Here is a 20,903-nt window from a genome sequence, read left to right as displayed (position 1 = left end):
TGGTATAAATTCTTCAGAGAAGGCACAGGATTAACTTAAAATATCTTTATAAATTAGAGTTAGGGCAAAGCTAGCGGTTTAGAAGTGAGAAGAAGATAAGCGCATCTGTGTGCTTATGGCTTCTCATTAGTTGATCATTGAAATGGAAATACTTCCTTTCTGTGGTAATGTGAGAAAACAGTAAATGCTAATGTGTCTGGAAGGCCCTCTTTTCTGACACAATGTGACAGAGACTGGCCTAGTCTAGTGGTAACAGTGACATTTCTGAGAATAACCGTCAAGATGACTACAGCCCATGGTGTTCTAATAGTACACAGGTTGTGGCCAGAGACAGTAGCCTCTGTCACTTGCCTTAGGATATAATGAATGAATGAATTTTAAAAATTCTAAATATTCCATACTGATTATAGCTGAAATAATAATAATAATAACAATAATAACAATAATAATTTTTATTATTATTAGTTGTTGCTGCTGCTGCTGTTGTTTTCAAATCATTGGTTATGACAAAAATTGGTAGCCTAATGCAATCTTTTGTTTAATCATGTCATGTATGGATTATCATAGATTAATAATTAGGAATTAAATAATTAAAGATCAGGATTTAAATGGAAAAAATATAATGAAACTTTTCATTATGGTTATTATCAATGTGGCTTTGGGCAAGATTCCATCATCAAACTAGTGTCCTCACCTGTGAAATAGGAAAATAGCACAATTCATTTGCCACAGGCTCAATTAAACCTGACATTCACACGGCTTAGTAAATGTTAAATTATCAGTTTCTACAATAAACATGTTGCTAGTTTTTGGTTATTTACATGTCAAACACCAAGACTCGCCAATTGGCAGTTGTCAAAATATGAAACACTTCCAACATCCAAGGAGTTTAAACCTCTAACAAAACAAAACAAAACAAAACAAAACAAAACAAACAAAAAACTGTTCTGAAGTCTGTAAGACTCTGTGGGTTCATTGACATTTGAGAGAAGAAATAAATGAGATTGAGTTGAAGATTAAACCTATGTGTCCCTCCTGAAACACAGCATCAACGTTCTTCATCTTCTTCGTGAGCGTATAGGAACCAGCCATAGTATATTGTTTTAGAGAGGGTGAAGCCTGTGCTGTTACCAAGACAAAAGATGCAGCAGATGCAGTTTCTGGGACGCCACTCTTGCTGTAGTGCCCAAGGACTTTGCTACACAATCTTGGTTCCTTTCAACCTTGCAATGAATTGTTCAAGCTAAAATTGCAAACTGAATTTTAAAATAAATTTAGAATGGGGCCTACTGTATGGTAAGAGCATGAAAAGAAATAGTTACTGCAGTTTCTTCTTTCATATAGTGAAAGAAAAACTCATTGTCGCTCTACCCGAACTATTTAAATGTGTTAAGCATGCCATTTGCACTTTTGATTATATTATAAGGCATCAACAAAAGCTTTCCAGAAAGATTTTTTTCATCAGAAACAAAAGAGACAGGTATATATTTGTAACTATGGAAACATTCACTCCATATTTTTCACACTTAGAAGGTACATGCTTTCATATCAAGTGATAAGGAAAATGTGGTTATAATCACGTATTTCTTATTAATAACCAGTTTTTAATAAGAAAGAGAAACTTATCTGGAGACTATGCTTTTAAATAACCACATTAAAGGCAGCTATGTAATTATTACTCAAGTCTTGGTGTAATTGAACCTGATTTGAACGAAGTTTTTCTATCATAATAAGATCTTAGAAGTGAATGAAGAGGGTAATAGACGCTCTCACAGACCAGCAATCTGATGTCACCCTGGAAACAATGGAGAAGTGTTCCTCAAAATAATGTCTGTGGGGTATTGTGCAGACTGAAATGTATTCACAGAGAAATCACATACCCATTTTAATTTTCACTTCATAATTTCGATAGAGACTGGTCTGCTGAACCCTTCACTGTGCATTAAGATGGAATTAAAACAGTATTGAGAACTGCCTTACCTGCAGGAGAGCTGGCTCCAGATTGTCTATGTATCAGTACAGAAAAAGAAAAACATTGGCTCTTAATTTATCCAATACACAAAATTTAATTAGAAATGGATTATTTACTTAAGCAGTGATGCCAGAATCCCAAGATTTTGAGGAAACAAGTGGAACAGTTTTTTTCTATATTACAGAGAACATAATTATACAAAATGCTGAGCATCATTATGACATTTTACACATGCCTATATTGAGCTTTGACTGTAGTCTGCTCCGTTAGTGTCTCTTTCCTGCTTTCTCCTTCCTTTTCTTCATCCTTTTGTATTATCATGCTTCATGATCATGAGAGAAACTAGGCAATATTTATCTTTGTGAGTCTGGTTTCTTTCACCCAGCATAATGAAACCCAGTTCTACCCCCTCCCCTCTGACAAAGTACATGGCTTCATTCTTATGAATAGAATGGAATAAAACTCTATTATGTGTATATACCACATTTTATCAACTCATCTGTCATCTAAGCTGATCCCATAACTGAATATTGTAACAGTGCTTCTGTAGTATGATTATGAGGGAATCACTATTTTAAGCTGGCTTTCATTTTTTGGGGGGTATATCCCCAGAAAGTTTATAGTTGAATCATTTGACAATTCCAGTTTTAATATTTTTGGGGAATGTCCATATTGAATCCCTTTAGTTGCTAGAATAATTTACATTCTTAACAACAGTGTATAAAGGCTCAATCCTGTCTGCAACTGATAGCTGCTGGGAGAGGCAGAGGGTTTTCTTTAAGCGGGTAGCTCCTAGTTGGTGGATGGCCAGAGCCCAAGAGTATAAGAACAGCAAAAATTAGACTTGAGTTAAAATTAAAAGAACATAAAGTTGGTTGACTAGGGATGGGCCACAGATCTGGAAGGAGTTAGGGAAGAACAGTTAGGGTTTTTTTTTTTTTTTTATCCCTTCCCAAGAGCCAGCTGTGTTATGGGGGAAATAATAAAATAATATGTCTCCTCACATAAAACTTAAATCTGACAAAGAATTTGTATCAAATAAATATACGTCGTATCAAGTAAATACTTTCAAGTGTAGGGTAACGTCATCATGCTCATGCTTTACTCTAGAAGCTATGTCATATAGAATTTCAAGAAAATGGGTGGACAACAGGAAAAGTAACACACAACAGGGGGCATGCACATAGGTGGAGTAAGGGCCTAGTGCTCGAGCAGTCGTTTCTGTGGGGGACATTTTTGACATTTATGTACAGTGAGGATCAGGACAAAATCTGATAGGTGTTTTACTTGCTTCTTAATACAAAGAGTGCCACATAGTAGCATTTGGGCACCAAATACAGGCCCTACAAACAGGTAAGAGAAGACGTTACTCATGATACCATAAAAGAAACCATCTAAAATTCTGTCCTCATGAGAGCTGGTGATTGGCAAATGGATTTAGTCATTAAAGACAGTAGAAAGGGGAACTATGAAGGGTGGGAACAAGAGAAAGGGAATATGCTTCGAGGATGAGGAAGATATTCCATTCAGTATCATCCTGTTCTTGAAAAGGTCTAAAATCATTTAGTATCAAAAAAATCATCTAAGGTGATGCAAATCCAGAAAAAGGGAATCCCATTTGTGAATTAAGTAAGTAAACTATTAGTTTAGATCATTCAATTTAAAAAAATGCACTTTTCTCTCTCTTTTTTTTGTAATTTACAGACATGATCTCATTTTAATCTTCAAAGTAACTGAGTACAAAAGATCCTCATTTTATAGACCAGCGAGATGTAGCAACACTGCATGGAAGATGTTATCTTTAATATCACATACATACACACACACACACACACACACACACACACACACACACACACTGAAGAGACTGTTAGACATAAATCACAACTGCATTATGAAATATAAAAGCCAAGACTACCAAAATGAAGAAATATGTAAGTCCAGTTCTGGAAAAGCCCTACATGAGTAGCTTCTTGTTCTTTCTCAGTGTAATCACACCCCCTTATCCTCACCCAAATGGGAAGTTCCCCAACCACAGGACTCACCACAGCAGTGTTACTGGAGTTTCACTGACTAGACTCAAGCCGTGTGATTGAACTCCAGCTCCAGCTCCCTTGGGTTCTCTGGAGGTTGTAGCAGTTGAAAACTCGAAGCTTCTTACATGGTTTTTCTTTGTTTAGTCACAAAGTTAAGACAAAGGGAGAATAATAAAACAATGATAGTGAGTATAAAATTAGAGTCAACTGGGTACTGGTAAAATGTTCCCCTGTTCAAATAGGAAAATAATTCAAAAGTGGGTGGCTCATCTTGTTCTTTTATTTTAATGACAACACAGAGAATACTTTCTTGTTATTGCCTGTTCTGAAATGTTAGGGTCAGACAAGATTTCACAAACCAAAGGCAATGGGAACACCTGTGGGGCCTGGGAGTCATGTGACTCGGGGAGCCGACCTGGAGCAAGAGTGAGGTCAAGGCATGTCCAATCCTAAAAATTTCATCTTGATACTGGCAGAAGTAGGGCTGCTCCCTCGCTGCCCTTGGCTTCCATGTCCCAGTGCGTGTAGCCTTATATGAGATGGTGATGTGATGTAGCCTGGTGGTCAGATTATAGGCTAAGCTTTCTCTATCCTTATAAGGTCATACCCAGCAAGCAGCTGGAATTCCTCTTCATGCAAGTAAGGCATTCCCAGGACCCTAGTCCCAGCCAATGATGTCCACTCACCCAGAAAGCTTCTACCCACTCCCCAAAGGTTTAAATAGCCTTTGTTCCCCTGAATTAAATGAGCTGTCTCACTGAAGCTGTCTCCTGAGAAGTCTGTTTCTTGTGCACTCACCACTGACTGAGATCCTCCAATGGACTCATGTTGTAGGTGACGATTAATATTTACTATTGGTTTATCTTTTATTAAATCTGCTGTTAATCCTAAACAGCTGTATAACCAAATCACCACACAGAGACCATGATTTATTTAATTAACTTAGAGCACAATGCTGGGCAATAATTGCTCCATCCTAAACCTCCAAGCCCACATAGTTTCCTATCATGTAGATTTCCCACATTATACTTGCTTTTAGTGAAATCTTAGGTCAGGTTCATTCTCCACATGGTTCCAAGACTCCTCTAGCTCTGCTCTACTAGCTCTCTCTCCCTTTTCCCTCCTCTGCCTTCCACCTTCCTGTCCTCTGGCTCTTCTCTCTCTTCCTGCTTCCTTTTCCTTGCTCAACATTGTGGCTAGTTGCTTTATTTTGGCATGTTTACACAAAGTTGAGACAGGTGATGCTTAGAATAAGTATCACAATGCAATGTCCAGATTGAAACCAGAGAGTGGGGGAGAGAAATCAGCATTTGAATGAACAAGGGTAAAGCATATACATTCCAAAAGAACATTATACCAACACACTCACTTGTTCCAGGCCAAGCTTCATTCTGCCCAGTGCAGCTTAGTGTGCAATGAGCCTGGATATCCCAAGAGGGAAGCTGAGACTGGACAGCAAGCACCCTCTTCTCATCAGCAGCTCACCTACGTATGCTCATCATATTCATGGCTTTTCATGATAAAACTAGGCACTTATGTATTTCAAAGTTTCAAACCAAACACACATTATGACTACATTCCCATCCCATTCCTTCCTGCAGATGAACACCTGGAATATCCAGTTTTCTTGGTATTGCTTTCTCATAGCAAAGATTATTGAAACTGTTCAGCTACGATAGTCATCCAAGGCTCCTAGAACAGAACAGTGCAGCCTGGATGTTAAACAATGCAGTTGATTTCCTAATGATGTCTGAGGCTGGAAATCCAAGACTGTAGTCTAGCAGTGTTTCCCATCTCTCTCTTCCTTCTCTCTTTCTTTCTCTCTCTCCCTGTATGTGTGTGTGTGAGAGAGACAGAGAGAGAGAGAAAGAGAGAGATTGCAACCCTTCCTTTTCTTAAAAGGATAAATCCCATGAGATTAGCACCCTCATTTAGCTTTAATTATCACTTATCTTCAAAAGAAGGTTGAGGTTACGATATGAAAACTTTGGGGAATACTAATCAATAATAGCCACTAACATCCTATAATTTTGGGTCTACAAAATTCTGTTTCTTAAGGGAAAATCCCTTATTTAATCAGTTTCTGTAAGAGCATGGTACAGTCCCATGCCTGACACTTATGGGCAACCAGATGCATTCTTGAGATAAATGAATTTATGATTGAAGGGAACCCTGGCCAGTCTGCTTCAATTTTTTTTTTCATTGATACCTATTGGCTATAGAAGTTACAGACACATTCATACCCAGGCCCTATTCAAAGCCAGTTATAATGTTGTCTTTTTTTTTTTTTTTGAAGGGGTAGGCAAAATTTTGGTATGAAACTTCTAAAGAAGAACATGTGGAATAAAGAACTAGACAATGTCTTTTGAGAACCAGAGCGGTAAATACTTTTAGTTCATGGACCAGTAAATGATTGTATGTGATTCTTATACATGAAGTCCCAACTTCAATGAATTGGTTTCATCTGTGACAATGGAAGAGAATGTGCAAACAAGATGGCAGGCCATTAGTAGACTGGACCAAAAAGAAGGGGTTGGGTTGGGAGTCCCACAATTACATAAACACTATAGCAGAGAGTCACTAACCCATTCCACCTTATCTTTCATGAGTATTAGTAATAACATCCATAGTGATCGTTATTTTAAAGGAATTCCAATTGATGACAGGAAATCGTGAGGCCCGAGTAAACTTAGTGTTCGGTGGATAGTTTGAGTCATTAGAAGGAAATGTAAAGGTCAATAAAAAGTTTGAACTTCTCTCGATATAGAGTTTTGCAAACTTAAGAGTTGATGTGAAGACAAGCATGGTGGTGCATGCTTGTAATCCCAGAAATCAGAGAGGCAGAAGCAGGCAGATCTCTGTGAATTCAAGGCCAGCCTGCTCTACAAAGTGAGTCCAGGATAGCCAAGGCTACTCAGAGAGACCCTGTCTTGAAAATCCAACCTACCAGACAACCAACCAACCAAACAAAACCCCAAAAACTTGATGTGAAATCCTCATTTTATAATAGAAGAAACTGAAGTCCAAAGAAGGAAGTTACCATTCAATTTTTTTTTTTTTTTTTTTACTTAGAACTACATAGCTAAGAGGTTAAGGTCCAAAACAAATATAATACCTCTTTATCTCCATTGTAAGATAGAGCCCACAAAGATAGGGTTTTGTCTTCATGTATTTGCATTCACTAATTTTCCCAAAGACCTGGGAGAGGCCTGGAAGTTATTAGGCAAGCCCTCAACTGAATAACTGTCAAAACAGAGTGGTTAAAGCTTGATATATGATAGAAGTACTTACCACCATGCACCAGGTGTGTAACTTTGGATGGATTATTAAACTTCTGTAGTCTTAAGGAAGATGTTAGTGTAGGGTCAGAGGGAAGGGGAGGAAGACCTCCCCTATCAGTGGACTTGGGGAAGGGCATGAGAGGAATTGAGGGTGGGGGCTTCAGCTGGGATACAAAGTGAATAAACTATAATTAATAAAAATAAATAAATTAAAAAGAAGGTGTTAGTCAAAATAAAGCACGTATCAATTTGAGCATCCTCAGTAAATGTGGGCATTATAATAACATTAGTTAGTTTTTGCTTTATGGTTGTAATTTTGAAAGTATCTTATTCACCAGACTTTTTTCCCAAGTTCAAGTTTTTGACCGTTTTCCTTTCATAAATATGAAGCCAATGCCACATCCAGTCATTCTTTAAATGGTTTATTTAATTTTCCTCAGGAAAATATGTTAAGAAATGTGTTGAAAATTAGCATTCATATTACAGCCCCATTTTGCTTGCTGAGTCTGTCATTGCTATTTTTCTCTAATTCATAATTACTCTCCAATTGCTCATACATGTAAACAATCAATGTCATTAATACAGCCTCCATCACAAATATCAAGATAAAAATTTCCTGATGGGAGAAACAAGTATTGAAGAATATTTCTAGTTATATAATGTGTATTCAGCAATTTAAAATAGTGTTCCCCAGTGCTTTTGTTTATTAACTACAAGAAAAATAAGAACACTCCAGAGTTCCATTTACTTAGAAATCACCACAGCACTAAAAGCCAAGGGAAAACTGTTTCAGACTAGGATTGCCGGAAACTACATATGGCTGAGTGATGAAAAGGCCTGGTTGTGTGATTAGCAAAGGCAGTTAGACCCTTGCAACCCTAAGTGCTTCCATTCAGTAGCCTGGGCATCATCTGGAGTTTGTTGCAAATGCAAATTCATTGCTCCACCTACTGGATCCGAATCTACATTTTGAGAAGAGTGTCCAGGTGATTAAAGCTAACAAAGCTCTGCTGTAGCTAACTTAGAAAGGCAGGCAGAGTCCTTCTGAAACTGCTTTTTTAAAAGACATATTGTTTTTGCACAACACAGTTTTTTACACCATACCATCTAAGTAATATTGAATCAAGGTTATAGAAGAAGCAAAAAGTAAAAAGTAAATCATGTCATCTAGCAACTACTCAGATTACCTCTAGACGTGTATATGTAAATTCAGGCCATATTGTCCTTGGTGTTTGTCACATATTTTTCTCCCAAACAACAGCATATCACACTCATCTATCTAAGAAAATAAAATGAACTGTATTTCAGCATTTTAAATATGTCTGGCTAGGATTCTGGCTTTTATATATCACTCTGGCTTATCACATTTTCTATTGATTAAAAGTTAGGTTTTTTTTTCTCCCCAATTTTATTCTTCAAAAAGAAATGTCTTTGTATTATTTATCTTCATTCTGTATTTAATATCTTAATTCCAAGGTTATTCATCATCTATCATAGGCTAGTTATAAAATGTTTTCATAGAAAAACTAGTCAAGGAATCAAAAGCCTGAGATTCTTATCCAGATTTCGTTTCTATTAACTTTTTTGCTGACCTCTCCATTGGCTGAAAATCACTATTTAGCAACCCATAATGTTTAATAGTCAACGAAAACAGTGAACATCAAGGCTGTCTCATACTGTTAGAATGCATGTTTCAGGGAATTTCTGTTTGAGTTCAATATTTAATTTTAATTGCATGCCATAAGTTTTGATAGCAGAAACAGATGCCCAAGTAGATTGTGAGCTCCAGAGAGAGTTTATCCTAGAATTACAAACTTCTTGAAAAGTTATCACACATTGACTCAAATGAGGCATTGATCCCTCAGAGCGAGCACTGGTTGGCATTAGATAAGCAAGAAGTATAACCCTATACTGTTAAGTTGACACATGACAGGACTTGTGGGCTCAGACCGTGACTTTTAAGTCATTATAATTAGTTTCAAAGTAAGCTTTGTTAATCAAGATAGAAGCCATTACAATCAATATATTTTACTTTGGGCAATAAGAAATAAGTATGTGTATTCTGTTGTAAACACTTATGCTTTGGCATCTGGCAAACTCTTGGAAAACCTTTTCTTCATCCTGTGGGTTGTGGAGGTATTTTCTTTGGAAGAACCTGATGACGTGTTTGAAGAAGTGATAATTGGAGGTGAGAGGTCAGGGGAATATGGTGGACAAGGCAAAGCTTCATAGCGCTACTCATTCAGCTGTGGAAACTGTGACATATACTAGCTTTTACCTATCGAACACCGTGGCCAGGGGATTGTAAGAGGCAGAGGGTCAGGGAGTTTGCTGTGAGACTATGTCTTAGTGATGTCAGAAGCCGCAACCAGAAAGCCTCTCAGACACAACTGCCCAAATGTGAGCTGAACAAGAATGACAACAACAGACATGCCAAAGGGCACGGAGCCTCAGAATTACACTATAGGCAACCGAGGAAAGCTAGAATGCAAGAGTGGTCTTCCCAGGGAAAGCCACATTGGTTGTTTTCCAGTACCAAATGATCAGCCCCAATATACATATATATACAAGTAACATTATATGGACTGAACAGTTTATATTTAGAAATATATATATGCATGTTCATATATGTATATGCATGCAATAACAATTAATGAAAGAAGATACCATCAATTTGAACAAGAATAAGGAGGGTATATAAGAAGGTAAGGAAAGGAAGGGAGCTGGGTTGTAATTATGTTATAATCTCAAAAATGCTCATTATATCTAAAAACAACAAAAGAAAACAAAAATTATCGCTACTCAGGTTTGCAGGAGATTACAAAAATAGTTGCTTTTCAGTGTGTGGGAATGCTCCTGAACAGAACGCCATCTTCCATGGAACTCTCTTCAGGGCTCAATAGCTAATTAGAACTTCAGTGTTTGTGATGAGGTAGGAATGTTACAGGTCCAGGAGCTAATTACAATTTATCTTATGCTATTTTTAGCCCCCTTAGCAACCATCCCTTTCCTACCTTTGTGTCTGATCTAACATCCCTGTAATTAGCAAGCAAAACCTTTTGGAATGTATTAGCAGATCACCAGACTTCTGCAACCCAAAGGCTAAGTGTTGTCACACAGCTCTGAGGCCAAGGGTAGAGATTCCTCCACCCCTTGCTTTAATTCCACCCCCAGTGTTTCCACTCATATACTTAAAAAGTACCTCAGTATATAACTTTCTCTGTTTTATTACCATAAAACTTTATCACATTGTTATGTCAGAATATAAAAGTTAGAGTAAATCTGTGTTCCTGGGTCATGGTCACTCATATTTGGCTTTATTGGAAACTGTGTCTTGTCCCCTTTGAGGGGAGAGTTTTTTGTTGACAGCACTAACTACCCAAAGCTAAAAAACAAAACAAAACAAACAAACAAAAAAAACCCTGGTTATTCTCTTTTATCCAGCATTTCTTTATTAAGGACTGTATCCTGAAAAGCAGTCATTGAGACATACAAATATATGTGAGCAAAGATAAGAAAGCATATGAAAGGTAATAGGACATCAACTGAACAAGTTTTTTTTTTAAAAAAAAAAACAGGCATGGAAAGACACACTTAATGTTCATAATGCAATATATAAAACGTAAGTTAGAAAACAATAAAGAATGTGCCTAAAATTTGTAAAATGTATAAAATCAGCACACACAAAGTTACCAAAGAACTTTGGAAGGTTAACATCAAAATTCTAATTAGTCCTTGTCTCCGGTACAAGTAATTAATAGGTATTTTTTACTTTATTTGTTCTTTTATATATTTAAATGTCTCTAAGGAGTTATATTAACATATTTCCGCTGTACTAAATATTCAGGCATTTCTAATTTAGCCACTGCAAGCTCATTTAAAACAAATCCCCTCCTTATTTAATCCCTCATAGGTCTTCACATTTAAAATATGGGTTCATGAGGGATGTTCTCATGCCTCAATGCTGTCAGACTACATGGAGAGTGATGTGATCACAGGACGGTTGGCTAGTAGCTGCAGTATTCCTCGGTACAGTCTATGAGAGGTCCCATGCATCCGTGGTGTTGCCAATGTTCCTTGATGCAAAGCACAGTGTCCGTGTCTTCCCGCATACCAAAACACCTCCTGTTGCTTCGCTCTGTGTCCTGCAGGGATCCTCCCCCGAGTTCACCCAGCACGTCGCTGAGTGGTAAACCGGTTTTGGCCCAGCTTGGTGAGGACCCAGCAGCTGCTTTCTTTCATGAACACATGCCTCTCCACCGACGCTATGACCTCCAGAGACACAAGTCATTGAGCATCACCAAGAGAAACGCAGTTTAGCTGATTAGGAATCAGAATCTGGGTTCACTTTGTTCATAACGGGTTTTTGGTCCCCTTTTCTCCTCTATTGCTGTCTATTTTATTGATAGTATCTTCATGATATGTGCTTTTCTGTATTTGTTATGTTCATTAGTTTCATTTGTATTTCCTAACCTTAGAATCCCAATTTTACAGTTACTGTGCTTGTTTCCTATGTTAATTGCTATATTACATTTTTGCTGAAGAATGTTCTCTGAACATTTATTCCTTTTGTTTGACTAAGTTTTCATTTTTTCCCACTAAGCAAATCTCCATGGCCAGTAAACAAGGCAGAACACAGTACTTTCATGAACTATCTCACAAAAGGGTATGTTAAACAAAACTAAAGTAATTTATCCCACAAAGAACAGACACGATAAACTGGATATCCTGAACACACCTGTAATCCCAGCCACATAAGAAGTTGAGGCAGCCTGGGCTACATAGCGAGACCTCACAACCACCCAAGAAGATGACAGGCATATTGGGTGGAGCTGGGATGTAAGTTCTGAAGAAAGTTAAACTTCTTCATGTTATTGACTGAATGACTGCTCGTATCCACCTAAGAGGAACTCAGACCTCACCTCAGATGACCGGTTTTGGAATGCTTAGGGAACAGTATTTAGGTGATTCAATAAAAACTGCAGGAGGGCTTAGATGAAGGAATCCCAGAACCAGTTCCAGAACCGCGGGGGTTTTCAGATGCACTTGAGCGAATGCTCAGATTACCTGGCTCATATTCCTTCTGCTGTCATGTGAACAGATTTTTGTGTAGATAAAGATTGCAGTCCTAAGTTAAAGTAAAAGATGACAAGATTTTAGCTCACACTAAGAAAAATTTCTTAGACTCAAATTTCTCAGAGATATAACAATTCAATTTATCTTTAGAAATATTTCTGAAGGAACTGTTGCAAACATGTCAAAGCTAATTGAAGAAGAAATGGGTGAGAATCGCATTGATGATCTCCAAGTTTCATCTCAACCTGCACATCTGAAATATTTCAGAGAAATGTTGTCTGCTTGTCTTCCTTTCCCTTTGTAAAAAATTATTATTTATTTGTGTGTGTGTGTGTGTGTGTGTGTGTGTGTGTGTGTGTGTATTGGTGCTTGTGGAAGTCAGAGCAGGATGTCAGATTTCCTTGGAGCTGGAATTACAGGTGATTTGAATTGCCCGATGTGTATTCTGAAAACTGAACTCAGGTCCTCTAGAAGAGAAGCGAGTGTTCTTAAATTCCAAGTTATGAATTCTCCAGCCCACTTACGTTCTTGAATTCAGTGAATGGGTAGGGAGATAAGTTAGGAAGTATGAGTTACTATTACTGATGTGGAGTTTGAATGAATATTTTCTATAATTCAAGGAATATACATGTGTTCTGGACACAGTATAGTACTGGAAATATCAGAAATGCTAAACTTCAAGCTAAAAAGCCTTATTTCTTCTGCCACTGGAAGAGCTGATACATCCATGAATCATTTTTTCACCTCTCAGAGAACTTACATCCTCCAGGATTATATATTTACATATATATATATATATGTATATATATAATCTCCACAAGTGTTTACAAGACTATTTAAACACCTAAATGATTTTATATATGTAAATCTTCTACAAATTATCACAAAGGTAATACTCACATGTAGTTATTAAGTTGATTTCCTGAATGTAAGTCTTTTAAGAAGGAACAAAACCACATCCCCCTTTGTTCAGTCAGATGGGGGTGGTGCACTCCTTTAATTCCAGCATTTGTGAAGCAGAGGCAGATAGATCTCTGAGTTTGAGGCCAGCCTGGTCTACACAGAGAGTTCCAGGATAAGCCAGAGCTATACAGAGAAACCCTGTCTTGAAAAGCCATACAAAATGCTATTCTTTATTTGCGATGTATACAATAGACAAACCAAATATTGGTGATTTTACAGTTTGAACAATCATACACTCCCTTTTGTTAGTTGCTACTACCCATTGTTGGCTTACAACCTGATGTTTCTCTAGTTCTACAAAAGTAATAAACAATTTATGCAACTAGACTTGAATAGCAGCAGAATAATCACAAAGAGAAAATCTCTTGGATGGCAGACATGTAGCCAATGGCATGTATGAGGAATAGTAACACATCCATGATTTTTAAGGGCGAGGAAAGATATTTATAGAAAACACTATGGTTGTCTATAATCACACACAGTAGTTTCGAGTCACAGGACAATTCACTGCTGGCACTCTGAACAGCACCTCACTGCTTGCCCATGGTCTCCAGCAGAAGGCACTGAGAACCTCATTCCTCACAGGAAGCATTCAGGGATAATGGACTGAATAGGTTGTGTGGACTGTTAATTCACCTAATCACCTAGGACCAGGAGTTTACATCCTTGGAACACAAGAACACACGATTTCTTTGTAAAACTGAAAGCCTCTCTGCATTTAAGCCACCACTAAACACCTTCAGCAAGCCATAGTGGCTTTGATGGGAAATAGCAAGATACTTTCCAAATTGGGCTTTATCCACTTGTGGGGGTTGAGAGTGAAATAAAAATCTACAGGCCAGTATCTCCCTTGTGAATCCCTGACCAGATGCCCGACAAAGCACATCCAATAGCTATAATAGCTGTACACCATCACCTGGGCTCCTTATTCTGGCCCACAACTTCTGCAGAAGATTTATGCTTTCCATGAGGCTACTTTGGTTCTAGGAAGCTATGTTGACACCCAAAAATCCAGAGGTTACACTGGCCACAAAAAACCCAAGTGGAGACACGCTTTTGGACCTGAAGACTTGCTGATTATAAGAACCCCAGACCATTCAGGCTGGAAGACTAGAGAAGAAACAGAAACCAAGGAGAAAAAAATCCCCAAACCACCCATATAACAAAGATAAACTCAGAAATCACCAAAACCTATAATGACCCTCAAACCAGATGACTAGAGGTCAGCGTAAGAACACAATCAGTCAGAACTAGGGCTCTACCAGAGCCCAGCTGTGATTACAGCACACCGTGGGTAGTCCAACACAGCTGAAGCCCAAGAAAATGACATCAAATCCAATCTTCTGAAGATGATAGAGGTCTTTAAAGAGGAAGCCCTCAGAGAAGTACAGGAAAACACAATAAAAAGATGAAGGAAATGAATAAAGCTGTTCAAGACCTAAAAATGGACATAGAAGCAATAGAGAAAACTGAGGGGATTGTGGAGATAGAAAGTTAGGTAAGGGAACAGGAGCTACAGACACAAGCATTACCAACACAATACAAGAGATAGAAGAGAGAATCTCAGGTGTTGAAGATACATTACAAGAAATTGATTCATTGGTCAAAGAAAATGTTAAATCTAAAAAACTTTCAGTCAACTTAAATGGAAAAAAAAATTCTATGACAAAGTCAAATTTAAACAACACCTACAACCAGTCAAGCTATACAGAAGCTGCTAGAAGGAGAATGCCAAACCAAGGAGCTTATCTACACCCAAGAAAATATGGGAATAAATAATTTCATATCAGCAAAACCAAAAGAAAGGACACACACACACACACACACACACACACACACACACACACACACAATCACACAGAAATATGGAAGTAACAGGAATTAACAATCATTATTCATTAATATGTCTCAACATCAGTAAACTCAGTTCTCCAATACAAAGACACAGGCTAACAGAACAAATGAAAAAACAGGATCATCATCATGCTGCATGCAGCAAACACATGTCAACATCAAAGATAGACATTACCTCAGCGTAAAGGGCTGGAAAATATTTTCCAAGCAAAATGGACACAAGAAGAAAGCTGGTGTAGCCATTCTAATATCTAACAAACTAAACCTTGAACCAAAATAAATCAAGAGAGATGGGGGATGATTCTTTTTCATTATTAATTACACTTTATTCACTTTGTATCCCCCCTGTAGCTCCCTCCCTCTTCCCCTCCCAATCCCACCCACCCTCCCCATTCTTCACGCATGCCCCTCCCCCAGTCCACTGATAGGGGAGGTTCTCCTCTTCCTTCTGATCCTAGTCTATCAGGTCTCATCAGGACTGGCTGCATTTTCTTCCTCTGTGGCTTGGTAAGGCTGCTCCCCCCTCAGGGTGGGGGGTGATTAAAGAGCAGGCCAATCAGTTCATGTCAGAGACAGTCCCTGTTCCCATTACGAGGGAACCCACTTGGACACTGAACTGCCATGAGCTACATCTGTGCAGGGGTTCTAGGTTATCTCTATGAATGGTTCTTGGTTGGAGTATCAGTCTCAGAAAAGACCCCTGTGCTCAGATTTTTTGGTCTGTTGCTCTTCTAGTGGGGCTTCTGTCCTCTCCAGATCTTACTATTTCCCACTTCTTTAATGAGGTTCTCTGCACCTAGCCCATATGTTGGCCATAAGTCTCAGCATCTGCTTTGATACCTTGCAGGGTAGAGCCTTTCAGAGGCCCTCTGTGGCAGGCTTCTGTCCTGTTCCCTGTTTTCTCCTTCTTCTGATGTCCATTCTTTTTGCCTTTCTGAGTGCGGATTGAGCATTTTAGCCAGAGTCCTCCTTCTTGATTCGTTTCTTTAGGTGTACAGTTCAGTAGGTTTATCCTATATTATATGTCTAATATCCACTTATGAGTGAGTATATACCCTGTGTGTCTTTCTGCTTCTGGGATAACTCACTCAGGATGATCTTTTCCAGTTCCCACCATTTACCTGCAAATTTCATGATTTCCTTGTTTCTTTTTTTCTTTTTATTGCTGAGTAATATTCCATTGTGCAGATGTACCACAATTTCTGTATCCATTCCTCAGTTGAGGGGCATCTGGGTTGTTGGGGAAGGACTCTTTATATTCATCAAAAGAAAAATTCACCAGGATGATATCTCAGTTCTGAACATCTATGCCTACATCTAGAGCAAAATATAAGGACATCCACATTAATAAAAAAATTACTAAAGCTTAAATCATACATTGAACCACACATTAATAGTGGGAGACTTCAAAACCCCACTCTCACCAATGGTCAGGTCATTCAGACAGAAACTAAACAGAGAAATAATGAAACTAAGAGACATTATGACTCAAATGTGTCTAATATATATGTACAGAACATTTCATCCAAACACAAAAGAAAATCCCTTCTTCTTGCACCTCACAGACTCTGCACCAAAATTGAGCATATATTCTGTCATAAAGCAAGTCTCAATGGATACAATAAAATTGAAGTAACCCTCTGCATCATATCAGACCACCATAGATTACAGCTGAACTTCAACAAGAGAACAAGGAAGAAATAAACAAATTAAAGACTTTCTAGAATTCAATGAAAATGGTTGAAAAACATCCCCAAATGTATGGGACACAATGAAAGCAGAATTAAGAGGAAAGGTCATAACATAAAGTGCCTTCGTAAGGAAATTAGTGAGATTTCATTCTAGCAACTTGACAGTTCATCTGAAAGCTCTAGAAAAAAAGAAGCAAACATACCCAAGAGGAGTAGTTAGTAATAAATAATCAAACTCAGGATGAAATCAATAAAATAGAACAATATAAAGAGTAAAAGAGAACAATACAAAGAATGAACTAAACAAAGAGCTGGTTCTTTGAGAAAATCAATAAGATAAACACTTAGCCAAACTAACTAAAATGCAAAAAGAGAATATCCAAATTAACAAAATCAGAAGTGAAAAAGGGGACATAAGGACAGACACCAAGAAAAGAAAATTTAAAGAATCATTAAATCGTATTTCAAAAACCTGTACTCCACAAATTGGAAAATCTAAAAGAAATGGACAATTTTCTTGATACATATCACCTACCAAAGTTAAATCAAGATTAGAATAAAAAATATAAATAGACCAATAAAGAAACAGAAGCAATCATTAAAATTCTCCCAAGAGGAAAAAAAAGTCCAGGTTTAGGTGGTTTTAGTACAGAATTCTACCAGACTTTCAAAGAAGAGCTAATTCCAATACTCCTCAAATTATTCCACAATATAGAAGCAGAAGAAACATTGTCAAAATCACCTCATGAGGCCTCAATCACCCTGATACCTAAAAAAAAAAACTCAACAAGGAAAAAGAATTTCTGACCAATTTATCTTATGAACATTGATGCAAAAATACTCACAAATAGAATCCAAGAACACATCAAAAACATCATCTGCCATGAGCAAGCAGGCTTTATCCTAGGAATGCAGGGATAGTTCAATATATGAAAATCTATCAATGTAATCCATCATATAAACAAACCTGAAAGAAAAAAAAAAAAACACATGATCATCTCATTAGATACTGAAAAGGCCTCTGGCAAAGTCCAACATTCCTTCATGGTCTTCTCTTGGATAGACCAGGGATATAAGGTGCATACCTAAATACAAGAAGGGCAATATATATACAGCAAGCCAATAGCCAACATCAAATTAAGTGGAGAGAAACTTAAAACAATTCCACTAATCAGGGATAAGACAAAGCTGCCCACTCTCTCCATATCTATTAAATACAGTACTTGATGTCTTAACTATAGCAATAAGACAACTTATTGCTAGGAGATCTAGTGACTATAGATCAACTAGGAGATCTAGTGACTATAAATTGGACAGGAAGTCAAAGTATCACTATTTGCAGAGGTTATGATAGCACACATAAGTGACACCCAGATTCTAATAGGGACTTCACCGGTTGATAGACACCTTCAGCAAAATAGCTGACTGCAGAATTAACTAAAAAAAAAAAAAAAAGTCAGTAGTTCTCCTATATACAAATGATAAATGGGCTGAGAAAGAAATAATGGAAACAACACTTCACAATAGCCACAAATAACATGAGCTATCTTGATGTAACTCTAACCAAGCAAGTGAAAGTCTGTATGACAAGAACTTCAAGTCTTCGAAGAAACAAATTGAAAAAGTTTCAGAAGATGGAACTATCTTCCATGCTCAAGGATTGGCAGGATTAACATAGTAAAAGTGCTCATCGTACTAAAAGCAATCTGCTGACTCAAAGAATTTGCATCAAAATTTCAACACAATTTTCTTTACAGCTCTTGAAAGAAAAATACTCAACTATACATGGAAAAACAAAAAACCTAGGATAGCTAAAACATTCCTGCATAATAAAAGAACTTCTGAAAGTATTACCACCCCTGATTTCAAGCTGTACTACAGAGCAATAGTAATAAAAACCACATAAAAACATAAAAACAGACTAGTTGGTCCACGTAATTTAGTAAAAGACCCAGAAGTAAATCCACATACCTAAGGATACTTGAGTTTTGACAAAGAAGCCAAAATTATGTAATGGAGACTAGAAAGCATTTTCAACAAATGGTGCTGATTTAACCGTATGTTTACATGTAGAAAAGTGTACATAGATCAATATTTATTACAGTATACAAAACTCAAGTCCAAGTGGATCAAAGACCTCAACATAAAACCAGATCCAATGAACTTGATAAAAGAGAACGTGGGGAGTAGCTTTGAATGGCACAGGAGACAACTTCCTGAACAGAAGACCAATAGCACAGGCACTAAGATCAAAAATCAATAAATGAGATCTCGCAGCTGGGTGTGGTATCATACAGCTGTAGTCCCAGAACTCAGGGAGGCAGAGGCAGCTGATCTTTGTGAGTTTGAGGCTAGCCTAGTCTACAATGCAAGTCGAGAACAGCCAGGGCTACACAGAGAAACCCAGTTTTGAAAGCAAAACAAAACAAAACAAAACAAAATACCCAACAAAAAACCAAACCAAAACAACAACAAAAATAAGACCTCATGGAACTGAAAAGCTTTGTAAGGTAAAGGACACTGTCAAAAGGACAAAACATAAGCCTAGATAATGGAAAAAGATCTTCACCAACCTCACATCTGGCAGAGGGCTGATATCCAAACTTTATAAAGGACTTAAGAAACTAGATATCAACAAACCAAATAACTCAGTTAAAAAATTGTACAGATCTAAACAGAGATTTTTGACAAAGAGATCTTTAATGCCCTAGAAGCACTTAAAAAACTGTTCAACATTCTTAGCCATTAGGGAAATGCAAATCAAAGTGACTCTGAGATTCTATTTTACACCCATCAGAATGGCTAAGATAAAAAACTCAAGTGACAGCTCAGGCTGGCTAGGATGTGGAGCAAGGGGAACACTCCACCATTGTTGGTGAGGGGTGTGAACTTGTACAGGCACTTTAGAGATCAATTTGGCAATTTCTTAGAAAATTGGTAATAGATCTATCTCAAGACCCAGCTATACCACTCTTGGGCATATACCCAAAATATGTCCTAACCATACCACAAGACAGTTGTTCAACTATATTCATTGAAGCTTTATTTTTTTTTTTTATTTTTTGAAAAGATGTCAAATTTTATTCTCTTTTTAAATTTTTATTTATTTTTATTTTTATTATTAGTTACATTTTATTAACTTCATATCCCAGCTGTATCCCACTCCCTCTTTCCCTCCCAATCCCAGAAACTTGAAACAATCTAGATGTCCCTCAATGAAAGAATGGATAAAAAAGTATGGTACCTTTAAACCATGGAGTATTACTCAGTTATTAAAAACTATGACATCATGAAATTTGTAGGCAAGTGGATGGAACTAGAAAATATCATCCTCCTTGAGGTAATCCAGACTCAGAAAGACAAAGATATTATGTACTCACTTATAGGTGTATATTAGCAGTAGCGTAAAGGATAGCCATGCTACAGTCCGCAGACACAAAGAACTGAGTAACAAGGAGGGCTGAAGGGGTGGTGGTGGTAGTGGTGGTGGTGGTGCTTGAATCTCACTGAGAAAGAAAAACAGAATAGACATTGTGGGTGGGGGGAGGGGAACAAGAAATATCAGGTTGGGGGCTGATGGAGGGAGAGAGTACTGGGAGAGAAAATTAGAATCAGGGGTGGGCCATCTTTGGGACAAGCTAGAAACCTAGAGCAATGGAAACTCCCAGGAATTTATGAGGGTGACCCTAGCTAAGACTCTTAGCAATGGGGGATATGGAGCCCAAACCAGCCATATCCTGTAACCTGGCAAGACTTCCAATGGAGGGATGGGTACACAAACTCAGCCACAAAATTTTCCACATACACTTTTTCTTGCTTACAGGGTGTGCAGGGGTAAAGATGGAGCAGAAATGAGGGATTAGCCAACCAATGACTGCCCAGCTAGAGACCCATGCCAGTAGAGGAAGCCCAGCCCTGACACTGTTAATGATACTCCGCTATTCTCACAGACAAAAGCCTGGCATAATTGGCAACAGAGAGGCTTCACCCAGCCACTGATGGAACCAGATACAGAGACCCACAGCCAAAC

This window comes from Psammomys obesus, unplaced genomic scaffold (genome assembly GCF_907164565.1).
Source record: "Psammomys obesus unplaced genomic scaffold, mPsaObe1.curated_primary_1811, whole genome shotgun sequence".
Lineage (NCBI taxonomy): Eukaryota > Metazoa > Chordata > Mammalia > Rodentia > Muridae > Psammomys > Psammomys obesus.
The sequence above is the reverse complement of the archived record's forward strand: the minus strand, read 5'-3'. Positions refer to the sequence as shown.